The 25570-nt window shown below is 40.7% G+C and overlaps 1 protein-coding gene and 1 pseudogene across 1 annotated transcript in view; both read left to right on the plus strand.

Annotated features, from left to right (window-relative positions):
- The window catches only part of EFCAB11 (EF-hand calcium binding domain 11), a 140740-nt gene that overhangs the window by 111905 nt on the left and 3265 nt on the right, over positions 1–25570 (plus strand). The window lies entirely within an intron of this gene.
- LOC114204849 (dnaJ homolog subfamily A member 1 pseudogene) lies at positions 24227–25523 on the plus strand (annotated as a pseudogene).

The following is a 25570-nucleotide window of genomic DNA, read 5'->3' on the forward strand; positions in this document are numbered from 1 at the left end:
CATTCTAACTGGTTTCCATTGTTTGGGATGAGAAGTCAGTGGTAATTTTTATATATATTTTCTCTGAACATATGTGTCTTTTTCTCCGACTGCTCTTAAGATTTTGTTTTAAATATTTTGGTTATGGTATTCCTTTCTATAGTATTCTTTTTTTTTAAGATTTTATTTATTTATTTGATAGAGAGAGACACAGCGAGAGAGGGAACACAAGCAGGGGGAGTGGGAGAGGGAGAAGCAGGCTTCCCACGGAGCAGGGAGCCCGATGCGGGGCTCAGTCCCAGGACCCTGGGATCATGACATGAGCCCAAGGCAGACGCTTAACTGACTGAGCCACCCAGGCACCCCTATAGTATTCTTCATTTATCCTCCTTAGGGTTTGCTTAGCTTCTTGGATCTGTGAGATTTTAGTTTTCAAATCTGGCCATCATTCTTTAAAAAATTTTTCTTCTACTTTGTGGTACTCCCAATTACACATGTTAGGCCACTCCATATTGCCCCACAAGCCACTGATGTCCTTTCCATTTCTCTTTCAGCCTTTTTTTCCAGACTCAGTTTGGAAAGTTTCTATTTGTATATTTAAGTTCACAGAAGTATCCTTTTGCAAGATCCAATATGATGTTGCTCCCATCCCATGAATTATTTACTTCAGGTATTTTACTTTTCATCTCCAGAAGTTCCATTTTGGCTCATTTTTATATCTTCCATTTTTCTCTTCATTATGGTCATGCTTAAAAAAAAAAAAAGTCATGGAGCGTACTTATAATTAAATGTTTGTGTCTACTGATTCTTTGATCTTTGTTGTTTCTGGTTCTGTTTCTATTGACTGACTTTTCTCCTGCTTATGGGTCACATTTTCCTGTTTCTTAGCATGTATAGTGATGTTTTGATTTGATTCCAGCATTACTTTATTAGTTTTCTATTGCTGTATGGCAACTTACACAAACTTAAAACAGCTTAAAACAACGCCTGTTTTTATCCATGGTTCCATAGGTCATAAGTCTGGTGTGCTCCACTGGGTTCTCTGCCTAGGGTCTCAGAAGGCCAAAATCAAGGTATTGGCTGGGTTGGGCTCTTACCTGGAAGTTCATGGGAAGAATCTGATTCCAAGCTCATTCAAGTTGTTGGCAGAATCCACTTCCTTATGGCTGTAGGGTGGAGGTCCCCATTTTCTTGCTGGCTGGCAGCCAGGGTCTGCTCCTAGAGGACACCTACATTCCTTTTCACGTGGTCCTCTCCACCTTCAAAGCAGTGTGATGTGTTAGATCCTTCTTGTGCTTTGGGTCTGACCTCGTCTTTGCTTCCAGCTGGAGAAAGTTCTCTGCTTTTAAGAGCTCATGTGATTAGAGTAGGTCAAACTGGATTATCTCACCTGGATAATATAACAATCACAAGAGTGTTATCACATCCCATTACCTCACATCCATAGGTTCTGGGGACTAGGGAATATGGAATCTTGGGGAGCCATTCCTAGAAATTCTGTCTGCCACAGTATGAATGTTATGATGTTAAGAATCAAGATTTTGACGTCTTCTTTTAAAGAGCATTGACATTTGTTCTGGCAGGTTCTAAATTTACTTGCAAATCAGTTTGCTTTTCAAGGGGCCTCTTTATAAGCTTTGCTACTAATTTAGCTCTGATCCTGAGGTATGGCCTTTCTGGTGTGTGCTCAGTAACCAAGGTGTCCAATGAGATCTTGCTACTCTCACTAGTGGGAATCTCAACATGTACAGGCCCTGTGTGAGGTCTGGAGGTGGTTCAGCTGTCTCACCCATGCAAATTCCTTTTCCAAGTCATTGGCTTCTCACCCTCTTCATGTCCACAGGGTATTCAGCTAGACTCAAGGGAAACCCATGCAGATTTCTGGAGCTCGTTCTCTGCATAGCTCCTTTCCTGCAGTACTCTACCCCACAAATTTCAGACCTTTGGACACCCCCAACCAGTGGTGCACCAAAGGTGGGGTAGGGAGCAATCCAACCTAGGTGCTGGAAATTTGAAGGAACACTGTCTGGAGATAATTTTAAAACAATTATAAAATTGTTTTATAAAAAAATATTATAAAAATGACTAAAAGTCTATCTTTTAATTATTACCATTAAAATGCAATTCTGATTAATCAGTGATAAAATACTCCTGGGGTAGGGTGGGGCGTGGAAGGCAGGACTTTTGTTGACTTATGTTCTAAACAACTGCTGAGGTTCCTTTTGAGTTTTAAGGATACATATGTAAACTTTAAATTGCACATTGTTATTTCTTCATTCTATTGAACAGCTACATGTGTTCATTTTGAGAGTACACTTAGCTTAGCACAGTTCAGAATCATTTGAACTGGCTTCAGCTACAGTTTGTGTTTCCATCATCCTGTGGTACCAGAAACTCCCATGTTTAAAAATGGAATTGGTGTAAGCAATGATAGCACATGGCTGTAAAGATAAAGAAACAATTTGAGTTATTAAAATCTGTCATTTTATGTGGCTACTTAAGAGTGGAAATTTGTGTATAAAATGTGGAATAGTGAAACAGTGGGAAATGTGAGGCATCATATTTTTGTTTGCTAAGCATAGACTTTAATTTATACCTGAACTATTTTACTAAATTTGAATAATATTTTGTAAAGTGATATTTATTCTTTTTTGCATTGTTAATGGTTTATTTTAAAACCAGAGAATAAATCAAGAAAATAATGACTATTACTGATTGTTATATGATTATTGCTGGAAGTAATTTTGTCAAATAGAGGAAAGAGTGTCAAAAAATGATATGCTTCTCATCCCAGCTCAGCTAGACCACCCTCCCTGCTTGAGTTTCCTTTCCTTGCACCTCAGTCCGGATAGTACCTCTAGACAGAAAGCCAGGGTCATCATGGGGTGCTCTTCACTTGTTTTTCTTCTCAGAGATCATGGGTCTTGCTGTCTGTTCCATCTCTGAAAGCTATTTTTTTAAAGATTTCATTTATTTGAGAGAGAGAGAGAACACAAGCTGAGGGAGGGGCAGGGGAGAACCAGATTCCCTACTAATATGGGGCTCAATCCCAGGGCCCTGAGACCATGACGTAAGCCAAAGGCAGATGCTTAACCAACTGAGCCACCCAGGTACCCCTGCCATTAAAAAAAAATTTTTTTTTCATTGTTTATGGTGGAAGGGCTAGTTTGGTAACCTCCAAATTGGATTTAATTATTTGGTTATATTCCTGTTCCCTGGGTTAGCCTATGAGTTCCGTAACTGTAGGAGCCATATGGTATTAGAGTTCTCCAGAAAAAACAAAAACAACAGGGTATATACACATAGAGGGAGAGAGATTTATTTTAAGGAACTGGCTCACACAACTGTGGGGCTGGCAAGTCCAAAGTCCATAGGGCAGGCTGCAGGTTGGAGACTCAGCCAAGGTTTCTATGTTACAGTCTTGAAGCAGAACTGCTTCTTCGGGAAACTTCATTCTTTGCTCTTAAGTAAGGCCTTTAACTGATTGGATGAGGCCCATCCACATTATAGAGGGCAATCTGCCTTTCTCAAAGTCTCCTGATTTAAGGATTAATCACATCTAAGAATTTTCTTGTCAGCAACATCTAGACTGGTGTTTGACCAAACAACTGGGCCTCATAGCCAAGTGGACACATAAAATTAACCACCACACAAATGTTACTTATTTTTACACCCTCAGGACCTAGGGTGGTGCATAGGAATTAAGAACTAACAAATAAGAGACTGGGGTTTGGGAATAAGGAAATAATATTGGAAATAGAGGTTGCAGTAGACTTACATGAGGGAGTTAACTGTATTATGTGGGCAGAGGAGGAGTCTTCTCAAAGCTTTTCTGAGGGAAATGCATGATGTCGTCTGTCTTGATGGCAGCATGGAGAGGGAGGTTGAGTGTGCAGAACCACTATGTAGCTAGGGGGAGAATGGCAAGGACCCAAATAATGCAGTGTCCTGGGGATGGAAAGATCAGCACAGCGGTAGTAGGACCAGTGGGAACGCACAGAGAGCCTGTGGAGAGAGTGGAGAGAGAAGGGAAAGAGACATGTAAATAATATTTTGTTGGAAAATTCCACATTTACATTTCCTTTAGCTTCTTTGTCTCCTTAGTGCCCGGACTTCCCAAATGCTTTGGAGAAAGCTTTAGAAAGATGTTAATACAACCCCAAAAAACAAGCCAGCATGAAATTTATTCCAACAACTCCACGTTTACACCTATAATCCCTTACTTTAAACTGTTAAGGTTTCTCTGTGACCTATTCCATTCTTTAGCCACATGTAATCATAGGATTTTGTATAGTTATAATAATACTGTGTATATCATTTCATGTTCTCCTCTGAGGAAGTTTATATCCACATGACCTTCACATATATTATGCTTAACAACAGAAAAGCTTCATGGTTAATCGATGAGCCATAATTTACTGAGCTATATTCCTTTTGGTAGACATATGGATTTCCTACTGGGTTTTTGCCATTATAAAAGATGATGGTATAAATGGTTTTCTACCTAACGTATTTTTTTTTTAAGATTTTATTTATTTATTTGACAGAGACAGCGAGAGAGGGAACACAAGCAGGGGGAGTGGGAGAGGGAGAAGCAGGCTTCCTGCTGAGCAGGGAGCCCGATGCAGGGCTCAATCCTAGGACCCTGGGATCATGACCTGAGCCGAAGGCAGACGCTTAATCGACTGAGCCACCCAGGTGCCCCACTACCTAAAGTATTTCCAACATCTTTATTGCAATATAATTGACATGCAGTAAACTACATATATTGAAAGTGTGTGTTTTAATAATTTTTGACCCCTATACACTAATGAAATATCCCCACAGTCAAGATAATAAAGATGTCCATCACCATCAAAAGTTTCCTTGTATCCCTTTGCAGTTATTCCCATCTTCCTGCCCCTTCCCACCTCCCTGCTCCCCCTTCACAGGCAGCCACCAAACTGCTTTCTGTCAATGCAAATTAGTTCCCATTTTCTAGAATATTATGTAAATGGAACCACACAATATGTACTCTACTTTCATCTAGCTTCTTTGACCCAGCGTAATTATTTGAGATTTATCCATGTTATAGTGTGCATCAGTGGTTCATTTTCTTTTAGTTACTGAGTTAGTATTCCATTGTGTCAATATACCACAGGTTATTTATCCATAAATAATGGACATTTGGATTGTTTGGTTTTTGACTGTTGTAAACAAAGCTGCCATGAACATCCAGGTACAAGTCTTTGGGTAGGAGCTTTCTTTACCCTTGGGTAAATACCTAGGAACAGAATGGCTGGATTATATGGTAGGTGTGTACTGAACTTTTTAAAATCAAAGTAGAGTTAACATACAGTGTTATATTAGTTTTGTATGTACAGCATAATGATTCAACAATTCTGTACATTCCTCAGTACAATAAGTGTAGTCACCATCTGTCACCAAATAACATTGTTACTATCTTATTGACTATATTCCCTATGCTGTACTTTTCATCTCCGAGACTTATTTTAGAACTGGATATTTGTACCTTTTAATCCCCTTTATCTATCTCCCCCACCCACCTCCCCTCTAGCAACCACCAGTTCTCTGTATTTAAGAGTCTGTTAGTCCCTTTTTTCTTTGTTTTGTTTCTTAAATTCCACATATGAATGAAATCATATGGTATTTGTCTTTCTCTGACTTATTTCACTTAGTATTATACTCTCTAGCTCCATCCATATTGTCACAAATGGCAAGATCTCATTCTTTTTTATGGCTGAATAATGTTCCAGTGTGTGTGTGTGTGTGTGTGTGTGTGTGTGTACGTACGTACATACCACATCTTCTTTATCCATTCATCTATCGATGGACACTTGAGCTGTTTCCATATCTTGGCTGTTGTAAATAGTGCTGCAATAAACATAGGGGTGCATATATCTTTTCAAATTAATGTTTTCATTTTCTTTGAGTAAATATCCAGTAGTGGAATTACTGGATCACATGGTAGTTCTATTCTTAACATTTTGAGGAAACTCCACACTATTTTCCATAGTGGTTGCACCAATTCTCATTCCCACCAGCAGTGCATGAGGGTTTTTTTTTTTCTCCACATCTTCATAAACACTTGTTATTTCTTGCATTTTTGATTTTAGCCATTCTGACAGTTGTGAGGTGATACCTTATTGTGATTTTGATTTGCATTTTTCTGATTAGTGATGTTGAACATCTTTTCATGTGTCTGTTGGCCATCTGTAGGTCTTTGTTGGAAAACTGTCTATTCAGGTCCTCTGCCCATTTTTTACTTGTATTATTTGGTTTTTGGTTGTTGAGTTATATAAGTTCTTCATATATTTTGGATATTAACCCCCTATTAGATAGATCATTTGCAGATTTTTTTCTCCAGTTCAGTAAGGTTGCCTTTTCATTTGTTGATGGTTTCCTTCACTGTGCAAAAGCTTTTCATTTTGGTGTAGTCCCACTAGCTTATTTTTGCTGTTGTTTTGAGAAGACATCTAAAAAAATATTTCTACAGCTGTTGTCAAAGAAATTACTGCCTGTTTTCCTCTAGGAGTTTTATGGTTTCAGGTCTCACACTTAGGTCTTTAATCTATTTATATGTTGAATTTTTTAAGCAACTGCCAAACTTTTCTAAAGTGTTTTCATTTCCTCCAGCAGTGAATGAGACTTCCAGGTGCTCTACATCTTCATCCACAGTGATCTTTGTAAATTTAGCCATTTCTGTAGGTTTGCAGTGTTTATCTCATTGTGGTTTCCAGTCATGTTTTCCTAATGACTAATGATTTTTGAAAATTTTTTCATGTGCTTATTTTCCATCCATATATCTTCTTTAGTGAAGTGTCTTTTCAAGTCTTTTGCCTATTTATTATCGTGTTGTTTGCTTTCTCATTATTGCATTTTGAGAATTCTTTATATATTACCTTATCAGGTACGTAATTTGCAAAGATTTTCTTCTAGTCTGGTGGCTTGTCTTTTCACTCTCTTAACAATATCTTTTGAAGAGCAGAAGTTTTTAAAGTGTGTTTTCTTTGAATACGTATTCAGAAATAGGATTAAAGGGTCAAAGACTATCATGTTTTGTGTGTGCCTGGTTATAGTTACCTCTTGTTGGACTTTGGAGTTTGAAACACTGTACTTGGGCCATAGTAATATGTTCCCTGGGGGCTTGCCAACTCTGGACTTTATCACTTGTCTTTGTGTTTGCTATTTTGGTGAGGGTAAAGTGTTACATTACAGTTTTATTTCATTCCGCTCATGTGGCAAGTTGAACAGTTAGCTACTGAAATTTGGTATATTTAAATTTTTTATTCTTTTGGCCATTTATCATCGGGAATTTTGACTCATTCTTACAGATTTGTAGGAGCTTTTTATATAATTTAGATGTCAAAATTTATATATAATATTCATCACAAAATATTTTCATATCAATATTTACCTTTTATCTTAGTTTTATCCCCCACCCCCACCACCAACTTATTTGTAATTTCTCTTGTTTTTTAAGTAGTAAATCTAAGTAGCCACTTGGGATAAATATATTATTCTGTTTTTTCTAAATTTGGGAAATTGTATGTTAAATTTTTCTTCACTATAATTTTATTATGGTTTTATAATTTTATTTGGTGTAAAGGTCTAAGTTTCTATTTCTTAATATTATTAAAGAATAATCTGAGCAGCTCTCCTTTCTGCTACACTCAGATTGTCCTATATTAAATTCTGATATAACTTATGTCCTATTTTGAAATTCTGTACTTGGTTCCCTGGATTTCTGAAGTCAGCAATGTACTTTTAATGTGGGTTGCTTTATGACATAATTTGATACTTCCTAAGGCAAGCCCCCTCCTTATTGTCAAAATTAATCTCTGATATGATTTCAGAATTTTGTATGTAACAAATTATCCTCTTGTTATTGGAAAAAATGTATTAAATATATAAATTGAAGTATTGCCATTTTTACTTTTACTTATTTTTTCTTTTATATTTGTAGTTTTATTTATATTGGGCTGATATATCCCACCTTAAGTTAGTTACCAAGTAAGTACTCAATAAATGTGTGTTAAGTACAGATATGTTTTGTCCTTGTTATAAGGGAAATTGATGTTTTCTTTAAAGATTTATGTATTTATTTGAGAGAGAGAGAGAGCGAGTACATGCTCAGATGAGCCCGGGAAGTGGGAGAGGAGAGAGAGAAAGAATCCTCAAGCAGATTCCCCACTGAGCTTGGATCCCAGTGCAGGGGCTCAATCTCAGGAACTCGAGAACATGACCTGAGCTGAAATGACCTGAACCAGCAGGTTAACTGACTGAGCCACCCAGGTGCCCCAGGAAATAGATTATTGAAACAAAAATTTAATAGCTGTTATTGCTAAAAAGGAATGCTACTGTTATTTTGGAATAGGTTTTATATGATAAATATTCTGGAATTATTTTGTTTTTAAAATTCTTAGATTTCTTTCAGTTTCCTGAGTTTATATAGTCATGACTTCAGCAATTAGTGATGTTCCTTTTTTTTTTTTTTTCTTTTAGGGGGGAAAGGGTAGAGGGAGAGGGAGAGAATTCCAGGCAGGCTCCAGGCCCACTGCAGAGTCTGATGCAGGGCTTGACGTGGGGCTTGATTCAAGACCCCGAGATCATGACTGAGCCGAAATTAAGTCAGACCCTTAACCAACTGAGCCACCCAGTGATGTTCCTTTCTTACGAATTTTTCTTACTTGTTTTTCCTGCCTTATCAGTATGACAAGACTCTCTAATAGTTTATTAAATAACCTGTCTGAGAAAGAGTATCTTTGTTTTGACTTTGCTTTTGGGAAACATGCCACTAATATCTGTTTCTCCATTAAGAACAATAATGGCTTTTTATTTTAAAGTCTTTGTTTTGCTTAGTTTTCAGAAATTAAAAATCAAGAATGTACATTATATTTTATAAAATCCCCATTTAAGCCTTCTAATATACAAATACAGTTGACCCCATAACAACATGGGGGTTAGGGGCACGAACTCCCTTGCAGCTGAAAATCTGTATATAACTTTTGACTCCCTAAAACTTAGCTACAATAGCATACTGTTGACCAGAAGGCTTACCCCTAACATAGTCGATTAACACATGATTTGTATATGTATTATATACTGTATCCTTACAATTAAGTAAGCTAGAAAAAAGAAAATGTCGTTAAGAAAACCAGAAGGAAGAGAAAATATATTTACAGTACTGTATCTCTCTTTATTGAAGAAAATCTGTGTCCAGTCAGGCCGGCCTGGGCCAGGAGCAGTGACAGCAGTGGACCTGGCCTGGGGGGACCCCGACGCAGCAGAGGCAACAGTACAGCTGCCTCATCTGCTTGGAGGTGTGCCGTGAGCTTGTAGCCATCAGCAGCTGTGTGCACACTTGAGTGCCCGGCCTCCAGGAGGCACCTGGGCAGAGGGAGCCCCCACAGGGAGGGGTCTGTTCCTCCCCGAAGCGGCCCAAGGCCCGCAGCCACCCAAATGCAACTGGAAAGGCCAGCATGCAGAGGACTCCTGGGGTGGAGATGCCTGGGGCCCGGGGCTTCCTGCACAGCACTGTGCCCACTCTGGGACCTCTCCTCTGGTTCAGCCCAGCCTCCTGCCTGCCAGTCCTGGGTGCTGGATCTAACCACCCTGTGCACACATGGGGCAACCTGCAACCCTGCTCATTCTTGGGGCCCCCAGTGGGCTGCTGATGGCCTCCATGGGCTCCCCAGATACTCAGAGGGCAGCAAGGGAGAACTCTGTACCAGTCACTTTCAGCTGGGTTCCATGGAGACTGGGGTGGGCATTCATAAATATATGCCTTGTGCCTTTTGCTGTCAACTCTAACAACAACAACCACAACAAAACGACTGCATATAAATAGACCCTTGTAGTTCAAACCCGTGTTGTTTCAAGGGTCAACTATAATTATGAATGCCGGCAAAGTATGCGAGGGGTGAATTTACTATATTATAAAAAGAACACATTTCTTTCTTGGTTCACAAATTTTTCATCATTTGCTCTGAATTTTCCAAAATTATCTTTTCGCAGAGACTTGAGCACTCATTTTTCTTGTTGCTAAGGCCCCTATAGACTTCATGTTCTCTCCTTGTCTCGGCAGTGTCTCCAATCTGCTTCTTCGACTTTCCTCTTGATTCTCATTGATTTTTATTTTTTCAGTTAGGTGCTCTGTCAAATCAGTCAAAACTCTAATCTTCAGGATGTTCCGGGGCTACTCACTCTCCTCTAATAGTTTATTTCCTCGCCATTGCTCAAAACCCAAGTTTACAGCTATCCATGTAGTATTAATTAAAAAGGATTTCGTAATGAAATTCCTCTAATTTTGATACCAGTGCTTCTACTAAACTCAAGTTTTGCTAAGGGCTCTTTTCTTAAGCACAGCCCAGCATCTGTGGGAGAAAAGCCTAATTAAGAACTTTAATGGAAAATTTTCAAACGTACACTTACTGCCTAATTTTTAAGCACTAATATTTTGAAGCATTTCTCTGTTCTCTTTTCCCACCCCCAAATTATTGGAATGATCTCCGTGCTATCATTCTGCAGAGATCCGGGGAGCAGATCTGGCTGGGAAGTCATGATTAGGGCATTCCAGGTCCACGGCTTGTGCAGCCCGGAATTCTGCATGGCTGTGAAGAGCTTTGGACTGATGGCACAGCACAGTGGTCCTGGTCCCAGAGTTCATCCCACATCCCCACAGAAACCTAGAACGAGTGGGAAAGGAGCAGTCCTGAGGTCTTGTTCTTAGTACTACATGCAGTGTGTACACAACTTTGAGCTGGTGGTATTCTGCTTTTCTTTCCATGTAAAATCGGACCTATGTGGATTTTTGACAAAGGTGCTCATGATCCCCGATTAGCTGGGTGTAGAACCCTGCTGTCCATCAAGAGACGGACCTGGTGGTCTAGCCTGGTTTTGGTGCCAGCTGGATATGTAAGTTTAGGAAAGTTGCTTTATGCTTCTGAGCCTTAATTTTCTCATCTGTAAAAAGAAAAAAGTAGGTTGGGGGATTTCCAAAGTCCATTAAAGGGGAAAAAATGACTACATGCTGTTGCTCAGGGCAGAGGGTGGGAATCTGGAAGCTTGGTGGGGAGGTGAGAGTGGCCGTTTTCCCCGTGTTCCAGAGTATGTGAGGCTCAAGGGTGGCAGCCCCAAAGCCTTCAAGACAGCTCACTTCAGGGGCGCAGCGGGGGCGGGGGTGGGGCGCAGAGAAGCCACGGTGGCAAAGGAAAGTTCCCATCTCAGGGTGTTTGTTCAGGTCCGCGCTCCAGAGATTTGTAACACCAAGCATGAAGTTGAGTGGTTTTATCCCTGCGGTTTGGTTCGAACTAAGAAAAGGTTCTGTTTTGTCTTCTCTTCCCCCTGGGAGCTTTGTTCAGTAAAACTTCCATACGGGGATATATTTATTATTAAAGAGTGTCAAGTGAGCCGAATAGCCAGACCGTGCAGTCCCAGAAAGAACACGGAGGAATGTGCACGCAGCCGGCGCTGCAGATGCGGCCACATGCGCTCCTTTTCGCGGTGCTGTACGTAGCGTCTCTCCTTTCATTCCTTTCTTATAAACTCATATTATGGAAGTCCTCGAAGTGCTAAATGTTTTTGCCTTTGTTGGCCATCGCCCTCGGGATGATTTTATCAAACTTGAATTTTCCCTTAGCTATTGACTCAATGCCACGGAAGCGGGCAGAACAGGGAAGAGGCTGTGGCGCGTGGGCCGAGGGCGCAGGCGTTTTGCTCTGTGCACGCACGCGCGTGCGGCTGGGTGTGCGGGCCTGGGCTTCGCGGGGGACGCGGGTACAAAAGGAACACAGGCGGCTCATGAACTGTTTGGGAACTAGAGAACGAAGGTAATCATCGTTAATACTTTGGTATTTATTCTTTCCTGTTGCTCTCCGGGGTTTTGTTGTTCAAGTGAGTTTTTGTTTTTACATCTTTACTTTTCGATCATTTTTATATTTTCATTTTTTTTTTTTTTTTTTTTGCTATTTTCACTTTTTAAAGACGTCTACAGAGGGCACCTGGGTGGCTCAGTCATTAAGCGTCTGCCTTCCGCTCGGGTCATGATCCCAGAGTCCTGGGATCGAGCCCTGCATCGGGTCGCGCTGAGCCAGAAGCCTGCTTCTCCCTCTCCCACTCCCCCTGCTTGTGTTCCTTCTCTCGCTGTGTCTCTCTGTCAAATAAATAATAAATAAAATCTTTAAAAAATAAAAATAAAAAAATAAAGACGTCTACAATGACCGCATTTGTCTGCACTTCTGTTATTTCCTTAGGCGAGGTTCCTGGATGTGGGGAATACCATAATAGGGAGTATGAGCTTATTTTGTCATTTTTACAACTCTTGATTCTTCTTACCGCATTGCCTAATTAGCAAATGACAGTCCCTCCAGCAGCATATGCCCCTCTCGCCATGTGCTCAGCAATGACCAAATGTTACTTACTTTTCACATCTTTGCTGGTCTAACAGGTGACAATAGTATCTCATTTTTTGTGGGGTTTTTTTTCACTGTAATATTGAACATTTTCACACGTTTATCCATTCTTTCTATTCCTTTTGTGAATTATCTATTCTTGTCATTTGCTCATGTTTTCTTCTTTAGTGAGGACATTTATGTTTCTATTTTTATTACTATTTTTCCAGTTTTATTTTTATGATTTTTGAAGTACAGAAATTTTAAGTTTTCATATATTTAAATCTGTGATCTTTTCCTTCACAATTTCTTCCATTTACTTTTATACTAAGAAAGTTTTCCTCATCTTGAGACCAGGTTAATATTCACCTCCATTTTCGTCGTTGGTTTGAATCTGTGGTTTGAATTTTCAGACTACCTGCCACTTTCGTGTATTTAGAATTCGCGTGATGATCTAAACATTTTTGTTTCTAAATATCCAGTTTTTCCATTATCTTTTGTTAAATAGTCCCTATTTATATATGGTGCCTTTATTATCTTATTCTGTACTGTTTTTTTTACACACATACACAGACCTCTCCAGCCTGTGAGCTGTTCTATTCCCTGGTCTCCTTACACAAAAGACACACCTTTTTTCCCCCCAATTCTTACAATATGTTCTTAGACTTAGTATTTCTTGTTTTCAAATTGTTCTCAGCTCTTCCTGCCTGTTTATTTTCCAGATGAATGGTAGAATTATTTTTGTGGAGTTCCAAAAACCTCCCTTTGGGGCTTTGATGAAAATTGCATTCAACCTATAAATTAATTGGGAGGAATTTGGCATCTTTACAACATTTAGTCTTTCCAACCAGGAATACACATATGGCATGCCCCTCCACATTTTCAAATATCCTTTTGTATGTCTCAGTGGAATTTTGTATTTTTCTTTATACAAATTCAACACATTTCTTATTAAGGTATTTCCAGATTATTTTATATTTCGGGTACTTTTTAAAAAGTGGAATCTTATCCCCCTTCAGTTTAGGTCCACTCTTTTTGATATCACTTTCCCCAGTGATTGCCAAGTACTGACAGGAATCTTAAGTGAAAAGCATATTTGTTTCTTTCCACACTTATAAACTCCGAGATTTAGAACTGGAACCAACCTTAAATATATTTTCTTTTCCTAGATGATAAAAGTGAGGTCATGAATGGTATATTAATTTATTTAAAGATCATACAGCTTGTTAGGTGAGTGGCTAAACAGGCAAATACTTCCAAACATTTGTATTCTTCACATGAAGGACATGCAAAGCTTAAATATCCAAAACCAAACTCGACGCCTTCCCCTCTTGTGTTAATTTCCCGTGGCCACTGTCACGATGTACTGCTGACTTAGTGACTTAACGCACACGTATATTGCCTTTTAGTTCTGGAGGTTGGAAGTCCAAAGTGGCCCTTGCTGGCTGGAAATCAAGGTGTCAGCAGGGCTGCCTTACTTCTGGAGGCTCTAGAGGCAAATCTATTTCCTTGCCCTTCCAGAGCTTCAGGAGGCTGCCCACATTCCTTGGCTCATAGCACCTTCCTCCATTTTCATAGCCAGTAGCTTAGCATCTTCCAAGCTCTCTTTGACTCTTACTGAGTCTTCTACTTCCCTCCTTCCACTTTTTTTTAAACATTTGTTTTTATTTTGTTATGTTAATCACCATACATTACATCATTAGTTTTTGATGTAGTGTTCCATGATTCATTGTTTGCGTACAACACCAAGTGCTCCATTCAGTATGTGCCCTCTTTAATACCCATCACCAGGCTAACCCATCCCCCCACCCCCCTCCCCTCTAGAACCCTCAGTTTGTTTCTCAGAGTCCATAGTCTCTCCTGGTTCGACTGTTGAATCACAGACTTGTACCTCTGAAACAAATAATACATTATATGTTAAAAAAAAAAAGTAGGAAGGGAAAAATGAAGAGGGGGGGAATCGGAGGGGGAGACGAACCCTCCTTCCACTTTTAAGGACCCTCGAGATTACATAGGGCCTACCTGGATTATCTGGAATAATCTGCCCATTTTAAGGCCAGGAATCTGAACTCCATCAGCAGCCCTACTTTTCTTTCTCATGTGACATCACCACATGTTCTGGGCATTGGACATCTTTTGCGGGGAGGGGGGCATCATTCTGCCTACTACAGCAAGGATGAACTTTCAAAGTTTTTGTCTAAGCACGTTAACCCTCTCCTTGAAGCACATCAGGGCTTCTCATGCTCCTTGGATTATGACCAAAACCCTTACATGGCTTTCCAGCTCCAGAATAGTCTTATCCCACTCACCCTCCAGCTTCATTGGGTGCCATGCTCATCCTCCCTCTATGCTCTGGCCATGGTGGCTCTTTCCATTCCTTGAAAGTACCTTGCTCTCTTGCCGTGAGGCTGTCGCACATGCTGGTTCCTCTGCCTGGAAAGCCCTTCTGCACCTCCCAACTATCTCTCATCCCTCAGATCTCATCCCCGTTTTGCATCCTCAGAGTCGATGCTCGGACCTTCCCGCTCAGTCCTCTACCCCACCATCTCGTAGCACCTTCTCTCTTTCTTTCAGAGCATTTAGCACACTGGTGATTTTACTTTACACAGAATTACTTCATTCTCTGTGACTGGACTAAAAGGAACTCTGTTTCTTTCTTCCCCACATCTTTAGAACCTGATGCACCTGGTCCATAGTGGGCTCTTAGTGTGTGTCCCATGAATGACTAAATGAACTCAGTAATCTATTTCTAAGAAAAAGCATTTTTATTGAATGTGTTCATTGACACATTTACAAAAGCAAAAAGTCTTTTTGAAAATTCAAGAAATAAGTAAATCATTATAAATCCATTTGATTAAAAACATATATAGCCAGCCATTAAAAATAAAAAAGACTATATCAATGGGGGGAAATGTTTGTATTATGTTTAAAATAGCAGGATACAAAATGCTTTTATGCTAGTCAGAAGGAAAAGTGCCAAAATGATTATAGCAATTGGTTCAAGATCATGGAATGGTGAGTGATACTTTTCTCCCATCGCCGAACTCTCCTGTTCACATGTTCATATATTCAGCACACATTCCTTGCAGCCAGTGTGTGCTAGGGACTGTGTCAGGTGTAAGAACAGCACAGTGAACAAGATGTATTGGTGTCTGCCCACTGCAAGGTTATAGCCAAGTAGGAGGAAAGCTAATAATAATCATGACACAGATGATCTAGTATTCGTGGACTGTTGCTGTATTTGAGAAAACTTTGCCATAGTGTGCACCATAGGCTGAAGAAAATATTTTTTAGATCAGGTCCATTATTATTATGGCATTAAAATTTTTAATAGTGTTGGGGGGGATTGTAGGAGAAATATACCCATTTTCTTTAGTCTTTAGGCTTTGAAGAAGATTTCCTAAATTGTCTCTCCAATCCCTAATCACTGCTTTTTGAACATTCTAGAAGGAAAACATCTGGAATCAGGGTAAACTTCTGGTTACCTTAGTTCAACTACATTAAAAAGATTTGTGCAGGTGGTCATCAGGAGGCCAGTGATGCCTGCCCAATGCAGACGCATTCCCAAGCATTTGGTGGGTCCTCAGCCCCCACTTGTAGGAAACTGAAAAAGCAGAGTTTTGCCACCATAAATTCTCTTGGTTTCATCTCCTCACACTGGCGCGCTCAGTGACTGTGCCTCTGTGCTTGAGCATAATGTAAATACTTAATTTGTTTAATAAATATCCTGAAATAGCCTCTTTGAGTTGTTACTAGAAGGGCACAAACCTTTTAACTCACTTAGCGCAGATCAACACTTAATGTCTTTAATGATGATCAGGATCTTTTTTAGTGGCTGAAAATCTCCGTAATCAATGATGTGGTCCTGCCTGGAGGCAGGAGAGACTGGATAATGGGCAGAAAATGTCACGCTGGATGGGGCTAGTAATCTGAATCCCTGAAATCAGTATTAGTGTGGACATTTATGGGAGATGCCAGTTTCTTCCCAGTGCTAGGAAGAGCCCCGCCAGCACCCCAGGGCCCCTTAGTGATTTACACATTGTTGAAACCCTTCATGATGCCCCAGTTCCTGTCCTCAGCCTGAAACATCTGAAACTCTTCCCTGCCCACCTACCCATCAAGGCCAATGCCGTGCCAGCTTGCAGCCCAGTGGTCACCCACCTGAAAATAATTCTCAGTGCTGGGCAGGAGGAGAGAGGATTGGGGCGAGGGGGTATCATGAGATTTGTGAGACCTCATTAAGGAGGGTACATCCCCTTTTCTTTCCCTGTCCCCATACCGACCTTGAGAATTTTATTTTTATTTCAGGGATAGAAAACAAGTCCTGTTTTATAGCTGTTATATGAAGAAGCACTTCCAGGTTTTCGTCCTAAAATATCCCCTCTGAACTTGCACTTGGAGTCCCTTGGTCTTAGCCTAGGATTTGATTAATTTAGCCATGTTCACATTCTCTGCATTTCATAATTTTTTAAACACTTGTCATATGCCCAGTGAACCTTCTTTATCTCTTTTGATTGAAATTCTCATATTAAAAGCCCTCATGGTCATTCCATTTGGTGTGACTTTGTGATTATAGGTGGGCTTTATTAATAGAGAGCTTCTGATAATATGAGGAAATTGTTTCATTATGAAATGTTATTCATTTTTTATGTTGTTTATTATTGTCCACAGAACCCAGAGGTTTCAAATGGTAGGAGCACGTTGTAAATGAAAGCATAAGTAATGTATTATAATTATTCTGAACTAAGGCCAGATTTCCCACCCGCTCCGTGATGCACATCAATTGGAAATGGGCTGAGATGTAAAATCTTATTTTCTTAAATGGATTATTTAAAACTAAAGTGTAAGCAATTAAAAATATTAATTTTTATAAATTCCTGCATCCTCATTTAATGAAAAAAAAAACACCTGACGTGATAAAATTTTAAAATAACATTTCTATAAGCTATATCGAGAAGTCCCTTGGATTTCTGGTGCAGCTTCACTAACACAGTATGATTTGGCCATGTCACAGTCCCTAGGGTGACTGTCAGGTCCTGTACTCTCCTTTGAAATGTGAGTGCTTTTAATTAGATGGAGCAATGGCTAGTCTTTTTTCTCTATTATTATACTATTATCATTCCATTGCCAGAACTCCCAGTCTCATCTAATTGTAAGGGAAGCTGGAAAACATGGTTTAGTTATGTTTTCTGGAAGAGAAGGAAATAAGTTTTGTCGAACATATGGCAGGTTCTGCCACAGAATCAAACCTCACCCATGTCAGAATGGATAACCCGTGATCCCAGCTCCTTTTCCTACCCACCTGTTTCATAGCCACCGATTTGAAATGCCTCTTTTGACCTTTGGTGAATTCCTATGTACATGTTCTGGATGTTGTTCTCACTCATTGATTGCTGGGTCTTAATCACACTGTCTTATTTACTGATGCTCTATATTATGTTTTGATACCACATGTATTTTCTAAAGCATATTCTGAATCTCTGGCACATTTACTTTTCCAGATAAACTTTAGCTTCAAATTTCCTAAGAAAGGAAAAAAATAAGCAAACAAAAAACTCTCCAGTTTCCCTATCATGTATTATTAAATATATGTTCTACTTGAAAACATGATAGTATTAGAGAAGATAAGCATTATTTGACAACTGGTATCTTCTGACTCCGAGGAAGTATGCTTTTAAAAAGCAAGCTTCCTATCACACAGTGGCTAACAATGTTATTAGCAGGGACTTATAAACGGGTTGAATGTTTATGGTTCATATTTCAACTTTAAGTCTGTTTGTTGCATTAGCAAAATGAAGCTCATTAAGCCTTTTCTTTTGGACCATCTCTTCAAGCCTCTGAGTCCACTAATACTCAGCTTTCTTGTCTGAGCATATGTAATCTTTCCCACATTACACTTGAAAGTTCAGCTCATTCCTAAACCTCCAGTCAAGGATATGAACTTGTTGCTTTCAGAGAGGCCACATCTGTGCACTGAGCCATTACGCCATCTGTTAAAGTGGTCAGAGTTCATTTTATTGCCTCCTTTGTGGAAGGACTTGTACTGTAAAAGCGTGTGTTATTGAAAACATAATTTTCCTCATCATTATGCTTTCTTTCTAGCCGGATCATAACCTGCGAGAAATCTATTGAGCAGAGAGTGAAAAGCTCTTCAGAATAGCTGTTCTTAAGAGATTAAATGATTGCCATCTCTGTCCCGTTTCTTTTATCTCATAATCAAGTTCAAGATGATACTAGATATCTCAGCTGAAGTGATTATATATTTGAAATAGAAATGGCTTTCTCTCCATTCATATTTCACACTGTTGAAGGCAGGATCATTTTCCCCCATTTACATTTATATATGTATGGTTCTTTACAACTGTCTGCAGGGTTAAAGATTCAAAGTACTTTTTGAAGGCAAAAATAGCTAACAGGAGTTCGGTTGTATTTTTAAATGTTCTGTGCACAAAGACACTAAGTTGTATATTAAGATCCAGCTTAGATTCATCAAAATTTAGAGCCGTATCAAATCTGGGCAAGTCATAGCCCAGCCATTCTTGACAAGTGAAGAGCTTGGCCTTCAGAGCAGCTAAGACACTTGCCCAGGGTCACACAGCCTAGCTGAGACAAAAGCTCCCTCCTGGGACATTTCTGCTGGACCACGCTGCCTTCCCCCCTGCCATATTCAGAGCAAACCTGTCACACACAGCTGCTGTAGGGAAAGAATGGAAGGTCTAGTGACCCAAAAGCATAGGAACCCAGATTTTTTCTGTAATTGGTTCAAAGACGTTCACTTTGGCTTTTGTTCTTTATCCTTAAAGCTGCCTGATCTGTGCTGTTTTCTTATATCACAATTTCTCTTCCAGGGATTCAAACTGAGAAAAAAGATCATGTCACTATTTATTAGTAGCTCTGCTAAAACACTTGCTAGAGAAGGAATATGACACTATTTGCCGGAAGTGAGACATCGGGCTGTAAGTTGATTGCATTTATCCACATGCCCACAAGTAGTCAATAATCAAGCATACTGAAATTACATTCTTTCCTCCTTTTAAAATATTTCTAGCTTTAAATAAGACTCCTCATTTTTAAAACCTAGTAAATAGGAAAAAGTGAGTCATTATTTATAGTTAATCACTTTTGCCAGCTGTGACTGCATTTCATATCCATTTTTCTTTTTTGTCTTGGACTGGAGAATCTATCCTGTCGCTCTGTAAGGAAAAAACCATATTGGTCCCATCAATAGCCTCTTTCAGCACATAATCACAGTTAAGGCGCTGCAAATAGAGATTTTTGTTGGATGCAGCAAGAAAAGTAACTTCATTAGAATGCAGAACTGTGGAGAATAATCCCGAATCTTGAGATAGCACCTAACAAGAAAATCTGAATTATTTTAGGGTTCACTTCAAAATGGAATAATTTCAAAAATATTGTATTTATGAGTGTCTGTTCTATGTCTGCCAAGTTCCAGATACTGCAAGGTTTAGAAAAGATTTCAGATGGGATCCCTGGTATGTCAGGATACTGTAATTTGAAAGTATCAGGAATCCATTTCCGACCACCTTGAACACCCCAAGGATTTTACTGAGTCAGGTGACTAAGAATTTTGACCTCAGGCATGCTTCAGGCCTGGTTTGATTAGGCTCCGGCTCACTCTGCTATTCTTCTGACTCTTTCTCTCACTATGGATAGCCCCATTCTTGGGCTGATAATTGACATTTACAAGCATGTACAGAAAATTTTTGGATCAATGCACCATTGGTTCACCGAACTGTGGAGATTGCATCCTTGTGGTAGGAAAAGGAGAGTTGTAACGCCAAGCCTCACCTCTGCGTTCCAGCTATCCAAGGAAAGGGCTTCTCCTTAACTCACAAACAGAATTCCTAGGCTTCATTATGGTCGAACCAACTCTTTACCAGTCAGCAGTGGCCAAGGGAGAAATGCCATGTACCAACTGGCCAGTCGATCCTTGAACCCAATCACTGTGGTGAGGAGAGAGAGGATTATAGTGCTTGCCTTTGGTGAGTTAGCTCCCACTCCTGGAACTTGGAGTGGCAAGCCATCCACCCAAATCACACAGCTGCCGAGTAGCACAGAGGGTATAGGATGGATGCTGGGGAAGGACCCAACAAAATTCACTGCGTCTTTCATTTAGAAAGCTGAACCTGGTCTTAAGTTTTGCCTGGCTTGTGTCATTCTTCATTCCTGACCTGGTCTGGCCAGCCTTTTATCCATCACGGTTCACCCAACATACCCAATTCCACCACCTTCTCATGGCCAGTCCACAGCTGCACCTCTGTATCCACAAGGCCAGAGTCCTCTCTTATACCTAGGAACATATTGTTCTCATGCTAAAGGAATAATTAATTGCTGACAGACTAAATATTATTAAATAAGACACGTGTTTGAGACAGAGAAGACTGCTCCTATCATTTTCCGGTGACCCCTGGCATTTCAGTTGTCTTGAGCTTCAAACTTCAGAGCTCTTCTTAAAGGCAATATTTCATTTGCTCTAAAAATATTTCCAGAGGAACACTCTGATCTATTTCAAGTAGTGAGACACCCCTCACCTGAATTGAGAATCTGAGGTGACAGGTTATTGCTGATGGCAACTGAAATGCCCCAGGAGAACTTTATCTCTCAAAATAAACTTTCCATTGTGTCTCAGCCTGGGTTCTTCCTGAAAGTGGGGCTTTAGGTGAGGAATCGCATGCAGGTTGTTTGTTTGGGAAATGACCTCCGTGAGCAAGCGCAGAACAGAGACTGAGGGCAAGCCAGTACAAGGATCTGTGAACCAAGTCTGTGACTTCTGGAAGCGACTAGAGCTTGATCCTACCAGAGAGCCGAGCGTAAGACTTCAGAGTTGTCTACCTGCCTGAGGGACAGGAGAGAGCCGACATCCACTGACGCCTTCTCCCTCCCTGGGCAGGGGTTGGCCCGTGGGGTGTCAACTCCTTATTTTTTCACACTTTAAGACAGTATCCATGCGAGGGCCACCCCCGGGTTTTAGCAGTCCCAGGAAGACAGGGAGAGCTACTTGGTGTGGGGTGCACCGAGGGGTGGTACTCCAGCCATGACCGGGCTAAAAGATAGGGGTGAGAACATGAGGTGGGTACACAGGGAGTCCACCACTCACTGAACAGCCAGAGTCCCACAGGAAACTAGAAAAGACCAGAGACCATCCACACATCTCTTTTATCTTTCCTGCGTGTCTGAATGGCTTTTCTTAACACGTGTCTTTAAAAAGGTAAAATTAATAAACACATTACCAACTGGATTGCCATAGAGCCCGGCAGGACTCTCATCAACAAAGAGGCAAGCTCGCCGGTGGAAAGAACCAGCGGGCTCCTCAGAAGAGAAGGCTGTCATCATCACATCTTCAATTGGCGGGTCCTCTCATCCCCAGCAGGGGCTCCTTGCTTGGAGGGTAATTTCTATTCTCACTGCTCAGTCAGGATGACAGCTTTGTCCCTAATGTGATGGCAGTTTTGACTTTAGCTTAAATTATTCCATAAAGAATCAAAGAGAAAGAGATTCTCTCTCCTTTTCTCCCCCACCCCAAAAATTCCACCAAGAAAACTTTTCTAATTTAAATCTTTGCCTCCACATTAAATTTCTCATTCACGTTGGAGGTGAATCAAATACAGGGCCAACTTTCAAAATAATTGCTGTCTGTCAGTGTATTTGCTGGGAACACAGATGTGCCTGTCACTGGCTCTGTTATCACACCAAGAGCTTGCCTCTCGAGTGCGGTCTTCTCTGGGCTCAATTCAGAACCTTGGTGTCAGCAAGAAAGAGCGTTGGGCAGTTATCTGCATAATCCATCCAAGAAACGTGTGCCTCAGCTGCCCCTGAAATCACCTGTTTAACAAAAAAAAGTCCTTAGAGCAATTATTGTGGTAAATGTAGATTTAGCTGGAATGTTCCAAAGAATTGCCTCCAACTGTGGTTCCTCTAGCTTAGTACTTTTGAACCAGGGACGATTTTGTCCCTCAAGGGACACTTGGCAATATCCAGAGACATTTTGGGCTGCCATAGCTGGGGAGCGAGGAGGGAGGGTACCACGGACATCGTGAAGATAGAGCCCAGGGATGCTGCAGCGCCCAGGACAGACCCCCACAGTAAAGGATTATCCAGCCCAACGCTGCTCTAGCTGTTGAGGGTTTACACGTTGTAAAATAAGGCCAGCTTTTTAGAAAATTTGGACTGAAAGAAAATATTCCTTCAGTTGAAAAATATCAATAATATTAAAAAAATACTCTAAGACAAAATAACCCAAAAGAGAAGTTTCTGCTTACTGTTTCACATTCAATTTCTGCCCAAATGAATTAGACACTTGTAAGATTGTAATTATAATACATACTAGTTTGTGTTCTTGTTTCCACTCAAAAACGTCACGTTTATAGTCTCTATATCATTTTGATAGAGAATATTCCTTTGTTTCAATGTAATGAAATTAAACCATTACCTCTTTGTTTCTTTCCTTCATTTTTAATTAAAAAAAAATTATTTATTTAAACAATTTTTTAAGTAACTTGGGCAAAAGCACATACTCCAGTCTGAAATCCAGCTTGGGAGACCTGGCTATGCGGCAATCTTGAATTATTTTACAAAAACTATTTCCCAAGAAATAGCTACTTTCTCAAGATTACAAGAAATAGTTATTGTGTAAATATTTTCGTACAAGAAACACCTACTACTTGTGAAAAACAGTCACTATTTATATATTTTTAAAATTAGAAAACCCCCTATGTTTCTCTTCAGAACGTATTAAAGCAACACTCTGGCCTCCCTTAGTAAAAGATTCGCAGTGTGAAACCCTGGCTCCTTCAGGGTAGGGCCCACTTAGCCTCTGGGTCACAGCCCATCTAATCCGGGCTGTTGGAGTCCACACAGCAGCACAAAAAGGAGAGAACAGAATCTTGCTTAACAAGTCAGGATGTAACAGACAAATGCTAAAGCTCATGCTGATGAAAGTAATTATAACCACTTACAGGATGAGTCAGAAAATGTTTATATTTTAACAGAAAACTGTCAGAACCTAGCTAAGTGGACACAGTCTGGTCTTGCCTGAAATTCTCGATGTGTCCCAGTGTCAGCCTGGGTGTTCCTGTGCATCACAATTAAAACAGTGTTGCTGGGAAGCCCCATTGCACACCCTGCAGGATTTTAAAGCATTTCCGGAGCTTTTTTACAATTTCTGGGAGGCCCATGACTCTGAGTTCGCAGTTCTCTGCATTAATTCGCCTGATGGATCATTGAACACTTCCCCACTGTTCTTACTGTAGCTGCTTAGGTGGAACTCCTCTCCTAACTCAGTCTTAAGCTTCGAATTCAACACAGAACCCCCCCACCAACACACACACTTAACACACACCATCCCCAGTAGAGTGTGTGCCTGTTGCACCCCTTGGTGAAGATAGGGGAGGTTATAACGAGTAATACAGACAACTTTGAAACACACGGTAAACGGAGCAGTTAATTAAAGGACTTCTGATCACCACACCCCTGCAGACTTTCTCAGGGGCCACTTCCCATCATGGAGCGTCCCTACCTTCTGCTTCTCCATGCCCCTTCTTCCTCTTCTCTCTTATCTGGCTTGTCATCCCTTTCCACCCGAGGGTCCTAAATTGTTCGTGCCGGGTTACACAGAGCAGCTCAGCTCTGCTGAGTCTCTGCTCCACAAATCAGTCCCACATCTTCCTTTTGCATCTCAAAAACAAGCAAACCAGGAAGCTTTCAATTTAACTGGACCTACATTTCTAGAAAGCGGTTACCATTGTAACCGTTACATCTACATTTTCCTCTCGTTACATCTATATGAGCTTTGTTAACTCCTTTGAAAAGCCAGTTCTGGGGAACTTTCCAGAACCCTCGGTGAGACGCGGAGCAGCGGCGGCTGCCCGAGCTGCGCCCAGCAACGCGCCCCTTCCCGCTCCCCCACACCGGCCTCGGCCCTCTCACCGGCTGTAGAAAATGGTGAAAGAAACCACTTACTATGATGTTTTGGGGGTCAAACCCAATGCCACCCAAGAGGAATTGAAAAAGGCCTACAGGAAACTGGCCTTGAAGTACCACCCTGATAAGAATCCAAATGAAGGAGAGAAGTTTAAACAGATTTCTCAAGCTTACGAAGTACTCTCTGATGCAAAGAAAAGGGAATTATATGACAAAGGAGGAGAACAGGCAATTAAAGAAGGTGGAGCTGGTGGTGGTTTTGGCTCCCCCATGGACATCTTTGATATGTTTTTTGGAGGAGGAGGAAGGATGCAGAGAGAAAGGAGAGGTAAAAATGTTGTGCATCAGCTCTCAGTAACCTTAGAAGATTTATATAATGGTGCAACACGAAAACTAGCTCTGCAAAAGAATGTGATTTGCGATAAATGTGAAGGCCGAGGTGGTAAGAAAGGAGCAGTCGAATGTTGTCCCAATTGCCGAGGTACTGGAATGCAAATAAGAATTCATTAGATAGGACCTGGAATGGTTCAGCAAATTCAGTCTGTGTGCATGGAGTGCCAGGGCCATGGGGAACGGATCAGTCCCAAAGACAGAGGTAAAAGCTGCAATGGGAGGAAGATAGTTCGAGAGAAGAAGATTCTAGAAGTTCATATTGACAAAGGCATGAAGGACGGCCAGAAGATAACATTCCATGGTGAAGGAGACCAAGAACCAGGACTGGAACCAGGAGATATTATCATTGTTTTAGATCAGAAGGACCACACTGTTTTTACTCGGCGAGGAGAAGACCTCTTCATGTGTATGGACATACAGCTGGTTGAAGCACTGTGTGGCTTTCAAAAGCCAATATCTACTCTTGACAACCGAACCATTGTCATCACCTCTCACCCAGGTCAAATTGTCAAGCATGGAGATATCAAGTGTGTGCTAAATGAAGGCATGCCAATTTATCGTAGACCATATGAGAAGGGTCGCCTTATCATTGAATTTAAGGTAAACTTTCCTGAGAATGGCTTTCTCTCTCCTGATAAACTTTCTTTGCTGGAAAAACTCCTACCTGAGAGGAAGGAAGTAGAAGAGACTGATGAAATGGACCAGGTAGAACTGGTGGACTTTGATCCAAATCAGGAAAGACGGCGCCATTACAATGGGGAAGCCTATGAGGATGATGAACATCATCCCAGGGGTGGTGGTCAGTGTCAGACCTCTTAATGGGGCCAGTGAAAAACACTGCTGGCATTTTATATGCAGTAGTGAAT

The sequence above is a fragment of the Eumetopias jubatus genome, unplaced genomic scaffold (assembly GCF_037043125.1).
Source record: "Eumetopias jubatus isolate StellerSeaLion01/CBP00866 unplaced genomic scaffold, mEumJub1_p1.0 scaffold_7, whole genome shotgun sequence".
Lineage (NCBI taxonomy): Eukaryota > Metazoa > Chordata > Mammalia > Carnivora > Otariidae > Eumetopias > Eumetopias jubatus.